Consider the following 10,533-nt stretch of genomic DNA (forward strand, 5'->3'; position numbering starts at 1 on the left):
CACCCTTTTCCAGTTGCTGGTGTCGTCCCAGTTTGGGTTCCTGCGTGTGTTGTGCTCTGGTGACATCAGTGTCCCAGTGCTCCCCGTTCCTGCAAGGGTTGGGAGCGGAGGAACGCAGACACCAGTTACAGCTTGAAGTCCTTGGACAGAATAATCCGGGCCCGGATTAGCTCCTCCTCGTTCTTGAACGGAGGAGCCCAGCACTGGACTCTCTCCAGTAGCTCCTCGTTCTTGAACTGGGGAGCCCAGCGCTGGACTCCCTCCAGTAGCTCCTCATCGTTCTTGAGCTGGGGAGCCCAGCACTGGACTCTCTCCAGTAGCTCCTCGTTCTTGAACTGGGGAGCCCAGCCCTGGACTCCCTCCAGTAGCTCCTCATCGTTCTTGAGCTGGGGAGCCCAGCACTGGACTCTCTCCAGTAGCTCCTCATTGTTCTTGAACTGGGGAGCCCAGCGCTGGACTCTCTCCAGTAGCTCCTCATCGTTCTTCAACTGGGGAGCGTGGGAAGAACAGGACCCCCTCGGGCATCCTTGGGAGCGTTTCCCGAAGGAGCTTCTCGCCTTCTCGGGATCCCGGTGGGAGCGGATGAGGCCCAGCCGCAAGGAAAGGAATCCTCATGCGGCTCTGAATGGCTTCGTGCAACGGACGGGGTGTGGGGCCCCACCAGCGACTCCCAGAACTTGTAACCTGGTTCCGCGGGGAGGGGACGCCGGGCCGCAAAGTGCCGAGAGGTGTGCACAGGGGTCGAGTCCCCACCAATACAGGGGTTCTGATCCTTGCCATTAGAGGGGCTCGAGTCTCTATGACCACAGGGGGTCGAGTCCCCGCCATTACCGGGGTTTGAGTCTTCATCACCACAGCAGTTCGAGTCCCCTCAATTACAGGACAGCAATTCCCCACCACCACCGGGGTTCAAGTCCCCACTGCCACAGGGGTTCAAATCCCCCCCATTCAGGGGTTCGAATCCCCATCACCACAGGGGGTCGAGTCCCCACCAGCACAGGGGTTCAAGTCCCCATCACCACAGGGGGTCGAGTCCCCCCCATTCCTAGGGTTCAGTACCTCAGCAGCGGGAGGAGATTTGCCTACAGACGTGTCCCACCAGTGGTGTTCTCCGTCCCTTTTCTCTTGCTCAGGGACCTGGTATATTCTCTCTGTGTCACGTTGGACCGTAATTAAAGTTCTTCTTCCACTTTCCTGAATTTGCTTCAACAATCTTTTCAAATCTTTGTGCTGCAGTGGTGTGGAATTATTAGTAAAATTAAGGTTTTACATCTGAAAATGGAGGTTTATATGAAAAACGTAGCAGTGTTCACCCACTGAGGAAAAGCGTGAAATCCAAAGGAGCCCTGAGGATGGGACACAGCTGCAGCAGGCAGGCGAGGAATCCACTCACACAGCAACTCCCTGCAATGTACCATAGAGGACGGAACGGAGTGGAGACTCGGTGGCCCTGCTCCGTGATGATAAAGCAGGAAGAAATGGTTCTCTAGACCTGATAGGCAGCTCATCTGGCCCCCTGAGCCAACAGGTTTTCGAAACCTTGCCAAAGTGCTACCCTCTCGTGAACTTTGCTCATTTTAATATCATTTTAATACCAAAACACACCTCCATCCCGAACGCTACCCGCCTCCGAGGTGCAACCACCCCTCTTCGAGTCTGCGCTCTCGATTTTTCGTAAACTCTACCTTTAAACGTGAAGCGAGAGAATTTTACACCAATCATGATAAAAGGTATGCATGACTACAGTCACTCAAACTCCACCTTAAAGGTAGAAAGGCTATAAAAATAGCCAGGGAAATGGGGGATTTTCAGAGAAGGAGATAACACCGTAGATCTTTGGAGAAAAAGAAGATAACACCGTGAGCAAGTCAAGGGAAACTCCACCTGAGACTGCCTCTGACAACTGGGATTGGCCGACGGGCTGAGCCTTGCTTCTCCCCCCCTTGGGACACCTAGGCTGAGACTTAAACTAAGCGCTTTTCTTGGGAATAGGTACTCCCTAATGTTTATAGCCAGGCTGTATTATTTATAACCTTTTCAAGTGTTTTATATTTGCACGTGCTTTCCTGCAGACAGTCACTATCACCGGCAATTCAGAAAACCTCCATGCCTGTTGCACAAATAAAACTGCACTGTTTCAGTAGCCAGTTGTCCCAATTTCTCACGGAATGTGACCAAATGTGGCCGTGCCAGTTCATGAGCGTGACTGGACTGAAGGTGCAGACTGCTATTAGTGTATCCAGAATGGTGGTAGTTTAATATACGTATTAAACGCGACTGGACTGGTAGTCGCAAATTGGACATCACCCAGAATTTAAACCTGGCCGCACCGAGCCTCCCACTCCGGTGAGGAGAGTTAGAACGCAAGGGGGTTTTATTTTCTGCCAAATTCCTCCCTCCCTTTTTACTCAACAAGTGGTTTCTTCACTAAATTGAAGTTCATCCCTACAGGGACAGGTTGTAACTGTTGCATCCAGGTGTAACTGGCCCCTGTCAACGGTCGGACGTAACTGGAGGTGAACAGCTGAAATCACGGCCATTTCACTTCTTGAAATCGCAAACACAGATGTTACTGTGGTTCTTCATGACCTCGATGGACCCATCCATCTGTATTTTGTCACAAGAGGTTCTTCAACGTGCCCGTCCTTCTCCTGTAGGTCCCACTGCCGTGTTTGTTCCTTCATGGGGGTGGATTCCAACATGACAGACGCTCTGTTCAGCGTCCAGACAGAGATCCTGGGCCTGGAATCTATTCCCTTCGCCAGTGCAGCCTGGGGCCCGCGCACGCGATTGCAGTGGAGGGGAAAGACCGGATGGAGGGCAGGGCAGGGCAGGGCGTCCCCCCACCGGGACCTTCCCGCTGGCCAGGAGCACGCCAGGATTGGGGATCCAGGGGCCACCTCCGGGCTGCAGGAAGCCTGGTCCTGGCTGCTCGGCACTGTCCTGGTTCCCACAACGCTCCTTCAGCCAAGCTGCAGGAGGACTCTGGAGGGCCAGCACCCTCAGGACAGCCTTTCGACGCTGCTCAGCCTCAGCTCCTGGGCAGGGTTGGGCTGGGTTTTGGCTGTGGGTGCCGTGCCCGGAGTGCCCAGGAAGAGGAGAGCAGAGAGCACCGTTTCGTTTGAGCCCCTCTCGACGCTGACGTGACTTTCTCTAAAATGGACCTTGTTTCCACAGCTCTCTGACAGGATCAAACAACCCGGCCCGGCCCGTAAGGCAGCGCTGTCTCGCCGCATCGTGCTGCGGGTAAGGAGAGGAGACTGGGCGATGCCCTGCCACGCCACGGCAGCTCTCCCTGTCCCAGGGTCAGGGGCAGCTGCCTGCTGACGCAGGTCAGCGCCATGGACCAGGGACACCAGGCAGGAACAGGCAGAAAGGGGTGCAGCTGCACCCAGAAGGAGCTGCAAAGAGCAGGTCCTCCAGCCGAGTCGATGGGATTGAGATCTCCCCCGGCAGTGAGAAATGGCGGCAAACCAGGGACAATGCTCCAAGCTCAGTGACACGGACAGGCTTGGGGTGGAGCGGGTGGGCTGGTTTGCCCAGGAGTTGCTTGTACCCACGCTGTTTCTCTTCTTCTCTGTGTCACCACAGCTTTCAGCCCCTATAAAACAGCCGTGCCTCTAGAAACGGGGTTGCTCCAGCTACGCAGTTCCTCCTCCGAAAGCAGAGTCAGGCTCTGCTGCTCTGTCCCACCGGTGTGTGAAAAACCCGGCAGATCCAAGGGATCCCTTCCGCCACTGAGGGCCAGGGCTCCGTCACCCTCAGAGGGAAGAAGTTCTTCCTCATGTTCAGATGGAACTTCCTGTGCTTCAGTTTGTGCCCGTTGCCCCTCTCCAGATCTCCTCCAGCACCTGCAGTGAGAGAGATGCTGCCCCGGGTAGCGGAGGCCGTGCGGTCGGCGTGCAGTGACCCCAGCGCCCAGGTGAGCTGCTTTGGGAAGGGACGGTGCTGCTCGGGGAGGCAGAGAAACCCTTTCCCTCGGAGAAGAGGGTGAGGGCTCCTCCTCAGGGAGAGCTGACAGGGTGGAGCAGGGAGGCCATCATGCTCTGTGGGGCAAACCACCGTCCAGCCTAGTGCTAAAGCCCAGCTCTGATGCCAGCAGCAAAAGTTCTGCCGTGCCCTCGTCACCTCTCTGCAACCCAAAAAGGCAGCGCCCAAGCAAATCCTCTGGGTTTTGAACAGCAAGGTCGTTACCACACTCTCCCCTGGCAGGGGCGGAAGACAGTTCTGGAGCTCATCAGGGAGATGCTCAGCTCTGGGTCCCAGAGCTGCTGGCCATGGGGTGTGGTGGGGCACATCTTCTCAGAGCTCAGCCGGAGCTCGGGCAGACTGGTAAGGGCAGAGCAGGACCCCCGGGGCTTTGACCGGTGCCTGGACTGCGCTGAGAGCTCCTGCAGGCATCCTTGGCCATGGGGAGCTCCACACTGCAGGGCCATCAGTGCCAGCGCTGCCCTGGAAGTGGCCTCCGAAAGGCCATTCCTCGTAGTTGTCTGTGCTGATACCGGTGGAGATGTCAGCGGGTGCTGTGGGTTGGCACCCGGGCATGCCACCCAGGGCTGAGCTGTGCCCACAGGCACCTTCAGCAGCTCAGGGGCTGGTAGGGGATGAACATCCTCCATCCTTAAGTGCTGATGGACAACGGGCTAAACACAGCCCGTGCAGAGAGGTGGGCCAGGCTGGAGGAGCTTTCTGTGATGTTCCCATCCAATCGCAGTCTGGGGGCCCGCATCCCTCCTGGCAAGGGGACGGGTTGCCTGGCAGCCCCTTTGGTGTCATTTCCAGCATTTCCAGCTGGCTGTGCAGGAGATGAAGGCTGGGGATGGCTGAGCCTCCCACTGACTTGCCGAGGATCTTCCCTCTGGCCAGAGCTTCCCTCTGGCTGGGAGATCCGCACGCGTCGCTTTGCTCTGAGGCTCGGGGAGGTGACGTGTGGAATCAAACTTCACAACTCAGAGAGTTATAAAGCAGGTATGTTTATTGCGGTGCCGGGTGCAAGGGGGATCGCTCCTCCTAACTTGCACACCAAGTCACGAAGCATGCACCTATTTATTACAAAGCTTATCTAAGTAGGCTGGACTATTGTAATTATTTCTAGGAATTCATTATCATACTGCACCCCCCTTTAGCACTTGCGCAGTGTCGTCTGGTGGTCATCTGTGGGGGTCTTCTGGATGAAGGCTCGTAGTCTTCCTAGCTGTGTGCTTTCACCTTTGGCTCAAAAATTCCTGAGTTGTCTGTGTTGGCTGAGTCCCAAACCATAGAAGCAGTTTCAGCTAGAGAGTTGCTTCTTACAAAGTTCTGGTTATCAGTCCTTGTTTCTCTTCGTCTGTCTCGCAAGCAGTCCTTGTGAGCTACATTTGAGCCACAACAGTCCTCGTTAGCAAGATTAACAGAGAACAGAACTAAACTGAATAACAGTGTTTAACTCTTACTTTAACATAGATGCAAAATTATATAACAAAATGAAACTAAAGCTATAGCAAAATTGAACTAATTGTCAATTCCCCACATCAAGCCCCCCCTTTTCTTTCTTCTTTTGCAAATTCTTTTGCTATAAAGTTACCCTCCTCAAGGGTTTTGGCAAAATATTTGGCACTGTCACTGTCTGATATCTTGGGCCTGTAATGAATTTCCTTCACAAATGTAGCCTTGGTGTTCTCTTGCAATTCATGTTTCTACATTAACTGTTAGCCACCTATTCTTACTTTGTCTCGCCCATTTTTCATGTTCCAAAGGGTGAACCAAAGTCTCATTAAGGAATATCCCTAATGCAACAATAGGATAAATGTCATATACGGTGGCCTTGGATATTGTTAACACAAATGCTGTGGCTATGTTATTAAATGGATTATATGTAAAATTAAGTAATTTCCACCAAGACTGAAAGTTCTTCTCGAATTCTGTTGCATTTTCCCAAATTACCTTTCGAATTTCCAGAGGTAATATGCCTTGTTCTCCCTCCCTGACAATAGCTGCTGTCATAGATTGTATTTATAACTGAGCTTGAACACAGCTAAAGGCCAAGGTGGTACTATTCTGGGTGGCTTCTACAGCTTCAACTATGGATCTCAGGCTTTTCTCATTTAGCCCTTGCCATTGGGGTAGCACATCTGACACTAGATATTGGTTATTACCTACAGCTAAGAGTAACAATCGTAACGGGTGTTGTACTTTACTTAAATCTTGCATGATGGTGGACAACTTATTCACCAGCACCTCGGAATCTATACTGTTCAAAATTCCTAAACCCGTTCCCACAAAGCCTGTTGTATCCCTTTTTCTCCTTTGAGATGTGAGAATCATTATTAGCTCCACTTTCTTTAATGAACTATCATTTTCCATTTGTCCATACGCTTAACTATATAGGGGCCCACTTCATATACATAAGGTGCTGTCATTTTCTGGGGTGTAGAAGTTGACACTGTGATGGACACAGGTATAGCCGTAGTCAAAATCTCTTCCTGTGATATGTCCAACCCAAATTTAAATGATAATGCTCTGTCTCCTCTGCCAGTGCTCCCTAAACAGACAACAGCTACTGATTGAATTATAGTAAAATTGAACCAACAAACATCAGATGCACAATGTTCCCCACCTATTGTGGGTTCTGTTCTTTGTTCAGAAAATCTTCTCATAGTAACTTGGGTTAAAGGAGGGAAATCTTTTCTACTGCTAGCACTAAAGATTCTGCAACCTACGTAGATTGTTTTCCCTTTATTGACCTTCCGTCTGTGCATCGAATGCTGCCATTTTGATTTATGTAATTGCAATTCCCTGTTGTCATATGTGATGACAGTTGCTAGATTCATTCCCGCTAAGTCTTTTCCCGTAATTCCTGTATATCAAAAATAGGCCTTTGACCAAGGCCATTCCCAAGTATTAACTCTCATGGGTTTCAGCACTGTTACTACCCACATTATTGCAAAGGTTCTTAGCTTAGCTTGGTTAGTCCATGTTAGCGTCTTTGGATGCGGAGCTTCAGGGATCCAGTGGACGTTATTTTCCATTGCTGCTGAGGAGCTTTCTTCACTCTTGTATGATGGATCCAGGATGTCTGCTCCTTAATCTTGACTGCTGTGTGGGATGTCAGCAGCACTTGGAACGGTCCTTCCCATTTTGGTTCTAGTGGAGAATCTAAAAGAGATCTGATATATACATAGTCACCAGGTTCAATATTATGTACAGGCCCATTAAGACCTTGGGCTCTAGTTCCTAAGACCAGTTTCTCTACTTTTCGAAGCTGCTTCTGCAAACTTATTATATAGCTAGTTAATACCTCATCCCCAACTTGAGTTGATGTTCCTGCCTTACAATGTAGGGCCTCCCGTATATTATTTCGAAAGCATTTAGTCGTTTTTTTTTGGTTCTGGGTTTGGTTCTAATTCTTAGGAGTGCTAATGGCAATGATTGGGGGCCAAGACAGGTTAGCCTCCTGACCCAATTTTACAACTTACAGTTTAATTAGGTGGTTCATCTTTTCTACTTGACTGCTTGATTTTGGATTATATGGGGTATGTAATTGCCAATCTGTTCCCAAAAGTTTACTAACTTGTTGAATGATCTTGACAATAAAATGTCAACCTCTGTCTGATGAGATTACTGCAGGAACCCCAAATCTCGGTATTAGTTCTTGCAATAGTACCTTGGTTACTTCCCTAGCTTTATTAGTTCGACAAGGGAATGCTTCTGGCCATCCTGAACAGGTATTCGTCAAGACCAGCAGGTATCAAAGACCCCCCTTTTCTTGGAGTTCTGAGAAATCAATTTGCCACTGCTGCCCTTTTCCGATTTGTCCTAGTTGGGCTTTATGTCTTGTCTTAGGGTTACTTTGTAAATAAACCCCGCATTGTTGTGTTACCTGCTTGACAGTAGTGTATAGATTTCGGGCAACTATCAGCAGGTTCAAATATTTATACAGGGCCTGTGGATAGTTAGGGCTTGGCGGTCGGAAGATGTCGCACTGTACGGAAAGGTAGGCCCCCCTTTTTCTGTTTTTGCTTTTTCTGTTGTGTTTCCAAACAGCCAACGCCCCAACTTACGTTTCCAGTGGAAAGTGCTGCCTCAAGGAATGATCAACTCACCTACCATCTGCCAGATTGCGGTGGACCGGGCGTTAACACCAGTCTGACACAGTAATCCGACCGCGACCATCATTCAGTACATGGACGATATCTTAATCGCCGCACCATCGGGAAGGCAAGTGGACCAGCTAGTGTCAACAGTCTCGGAAACTCTGAAAACAAATGGGTTCGAAATCGCGAGTGCAAAAATTAAAAGAGGATCGTGCGTAAGCTTTTTAGGAGTAGGGATCACGAGTTCCTACGTGACCCCCCCCAAATAAAAATCCGTCGCCACATCAAAACACTCCATGATATGCAGCAATTAGTAGGGTCCTTACAATGGCTCCGCAACATTGTATTGGTCCCTCCCGAAATCATGACTCCCCTGTACGATCGCCTAAAAGGAAAGAACCCATGGGAGCAAAAAACCCTAACAACAGAAGCAATAAACTCTCTCGACTTTATTGAACAACAGGTATCATCAAGTACGCTTGCCAGATGGAATCCAAATCTGCCACTTGATCTATATGTACACTTTTGTCCTGGGTTTGGCCAGGACAGGGTTAATTTTCACCGGACTCCAGGAAGGGGCATAGCCGGGGGGTGGGGGCTGACCCCACCTGGCCAAACAGAGCCCGGTATTCCATACCATGTGACGTCACGCTGGGTTCCGGTGGGGGGGGTGGTGCAGCGGCGGGAACTCTCTCGCGGCTTGGGGGGGCGCGGCGCCAGTGCTGTTCGGGAGAGTGGCTGTCTGGGTCGTACGGTTCGTTGTTGTGTTTTCTCCTTATTTGTATTGTTGTTGTTCCTGTTTCCCTCTGTTTGCTGTTCTGTTAAACTGCCCTTATCCTGACCCACCAGTTTCTGCCTCTTTCTTTCCATTCTCCTCCGCACGCCGGTGGGGGGAGGGGCGGCCGCGTGGCGCTTTTGTTGCCAGCGGCAGCCAAAACCAAGACATTTAATTTGGCGCCCAACGTGGGGCACGGATAACGGCAGGGCTGAGCAGCGGGTGTTAAAACTGTTTTCTTACGTTTTGATAAATTTTGTTATACGCATTTTTCTGTGTTAAATAGTCGCCGGTAAAAATGTTTCTGTCTTTGATCAGATGGCTGTGGTTTTTGAATCCTTATTTGCAGTAAGTATTCAATGCCGTCCTGTTCATCATCGCTGGGAAAAAGATCAGGATGGTAATTTTGCTCTACTGTACGATATCGACTTATGACATGATAACATCAATGTGCATGAAATTAGGCTTGTATTTGCATGCGGCTCTGCGGTCATTTCCGTACCTCAGATCCTATGTCTTAGAATTTGTGAATAATCAAACCCAGTCTGTGGGGAAAACCGAAGGGGATACCTTCCCCCACTCTTTCCGCTCCCCCTCTCTCCTTCAGGCCAGTCCTAACGGCTTTTGATAATTTCGAGTACCGTGGGATGCTCAGGGCAGCACTCTCCTTTTGTTATGCCTCCTGAATGGGTTTTGGTTTTTGTTTAGGGTTAAGTCGTTAAGAACATCGTGCAGAGACCTGCCCCGGGGCTGGATAGCTGTGAGTGGCTGGGTGTGTGGGACAGCACGGGCAAGTACCTAGGGCAGTGGGCACCTCCGGTGTTGTTTAAACTCACCCCTGAGGAAGTACAGGATCCGGACAAACTAGTAAAGTATCTGCAAAAAGTGTGCTGCCACCCTGGGAACTCCAGAGAGACACAGATCACCGCAACGTGCTGGGGTCTGGCCCACGCCTACCGAGCCCTGTTCAACACTGTTCAGTGCCTTAAGGGGGAAAGGGGGGGAAACGAAGCGGCAGGCACTGTGGCTGGCGCTGCCCCCCCAGCCGGCCCTGCAGCCCCTCCAGCCCAGCAGGCAGTCCCAGCCCCCCCGATCAGCACCACGGCTGCTGCAGCCACAGCTGCAGGGTCTGCCTCGATTTCCCCAGCGGGCACGGCAGCTGCTCCAGCCCCAGCTCCAGCCACAGGCACAGTGACTGAGCCCAATGACCAACCTGTGCAGGTAGCAGTCGTCCCCGTAAAACTAAAGAAAGATGCAAAGAGAGCAGATCGCTGTGGGAGGGATGATGATGAGCCAGGGTCATCACGGGAGATAGAGACAGAGATCATCACCCGGTCCCTGTCCCTGGGCGAGCTGCGAGACATGAGGAAAGATTTCAGCTGCCACCCAGGCGAGCACATTGCCACCTGGCTGCTGCAGTGTTGGGATAACGGGGCCAGCAGCTTGGAGTTAGAGGGCAAGGAAGCCAAGCAGCTGGGATCCCTGGCCAGGGATGGGGGCATTGACAAGGCTATTGGGAAAAAGGAACAAATCCTCAGCCTCTGGAGGAGACTTCTGTCAGGCGTGAGGGAGAGGTACCCCTTCAGTGACGATTTTGTATGCTATCCTGGCAAGTGGACCAATATGGAAAGGGGTATTCAGTACTTGAGGGAATTAGCTGTGCGGGAGCTTGTTTACTGTGACACA

The sequence above is a fragment of the Opisthocomus hoazin genome, chromosome 39, assembly GCF_030867145.1.
Source record: "Opisthocomus hoazin isolate bOpiHoa1 chromosome 39, bOpiHoa1.hap1, whole genome shotgun sequence".
Taxonomy (NCBI): Eukaryota; Metazoa; Chordata; class Aves; order Opisthocomiformes; family Opisthocomidae; genus Opisthocomus; species Opisthocomus hoazin.